Source organism: Octopus bimaculoides, chromosome 30 (genome assembly GCF_001194135.2).
Source record: "Octopus bimaculoides isolate UCB-OBI-ISO-001 chromosome 30, ASM119413v2, whole genome shotgun sequence".
NCBI classification, from domain to species: domain Eukaryota; kingdom Metazoa; phylum Mollusca; class Cephalopoda; order Octopoda; family Octopodidae; genus Octopus; species Octopus bimaculoides.
Window position 1 is genome coordinate 10,030,418 of NC_069010.1, and position 1,687 is coordinate 10,032,104.

The window sequence follows — 1,687 nt, forward strand, 5'->3', positions numbered from 1 at the left end:
GAGAGAGAGTGAGGCTGGAGGAGAGGGGAGAGAGAGTGAGGCTGGAGGAGAGAGAGAAAGGACCGGTTTCTAACCTAGATCCAAGGCTCCTTCATTGGAATTTCAACATCAACACCAGGGTATTTTTGTATGTATGTATGTATACGTGTGTGTGTATGTGTGTGTATGTGCGTGTGAAATGAATGTACAAGTGGCTGAGCGCTCCGCAGGCACGCGTAGTTTTCTGGGAGATCCAGCGTGAGGCAGAGTGTGACAAGAGTGGCCCTTTTTGAATTTTTACTAGGTGAGTGGACTGGGTGAACCTGAAATGAAATGCTTGCTCAAGGATACAACGCGTTACTGGGTATTGAACTCACTACTTTGCGATGGTGAGGCGAATGCCCCAACCACTAAACAGAATAAGTAAGAGGTCGACAAAAACATTCCAAGGCGGTGCTCCAGCATGGCCGCAGTCACATGATCGAAACAAATAAAAAGAATACATGCATACATACACACATACGTCTATGTGCATACATACATACATGCATACATACACACATACGTCTATGTGCATACATACATACCTACAGATGAAGTTGACCACATTGAGACCGATGGGTCAAAAGAATATTGGCATCGTTGTGTGGGACCCACGAAAAAAAAAGATCCGTTCTGTGATGGAAATCAGCTGCCGCCCCTCCGACCCCTCCGCCCCGGACACGGATGGGGTTAGAGAAATACAAAAGAAGGAATACTTCTATGCACCTTTAATAAGGAGTTTGAAAATCCAGTACCCAAGGTACGCTTTCAGTTTCATACCCATTATTATTGGGGAAATAGGGTACATACCGACCCACCTGGAGCAAAGTATGGCCGAAGATGGGATCTTGGAGAGAGAGAGAGAGAGAATGCAAATCCTTAATTCCTATCTTACAAATGATCGAAATATCTGGGAGTATAAATATATGGAAAGGGCCATCTAAAGATTTAAAGGATGACGGTTAAAACAAGATGCGTCCCTTCATAACCTTGCTACCAAATATGGAGGCTGGTCAGAGTTTTACTTGAAATTCAAAAGAGAAAGAAAAGAACATACATACATACATACACAGAACACTCGCATACATGCATAGAGACATTCCTACACACCCGTAGAGAGCATACTCCTCACCACCACCGCATGCATTCCTCAGAGGCATCCACTTCCTCCCCATCACCATATTTTCCCGTCCCCACCGCCTTCCCCGCTTCCAATAATTCTATAGTTTACATGTCATATCTATGATTGCTTCATCTTCTCCCCCACCACACACTTCTCTCGCTTTCATTTTGGTAACTACTTCCTTCCTTCGTATAAGCACTCCAGTTCTGTCTGGAAATTAATGATAAAAGACTCAATTTACTCCATATTTTATTTTATTCTAAACTATCACTGAGCAAAACATTATATAATGTCCAATGGAATTGTGTTGTGTCATTATGAAACTATTATTCAGATAATCTAACGTATTATTCCAATAATCTCATATTCTGAGACTAATATTATAGGCCAATATTCTAGTACCAAATCCACTCACAAGGCTTTGGTCGGCCCGAGGCTATAGTAGAAGACACTTGCCCAAGGTGCCACGCAGTGGGACTGAATCCGTAACCATGTGTTGGTAAGCAAGCTACTTACTACAGAGCCCCTCCTGCGCCTATATAT

At 43.0% G+C, this 1,687-nt stretch overlaps 1 protein-coding gene across 1 annotated transcript in view; it reads right to left on the reverse strand.

Annotated features, from left to right (window-relative positions):
* The window catches only part of LOC106884046 (probable serine/threonine-protein kinase DDB_G0278845), a 15,739-nt gene that overhangs the window by 12,952 nt on the left and 1,100 nt on the right, over nucleotides 1–1,687 (reverse strand). The gene's annotated exons all lie outside the window — the stretch shown is intronic.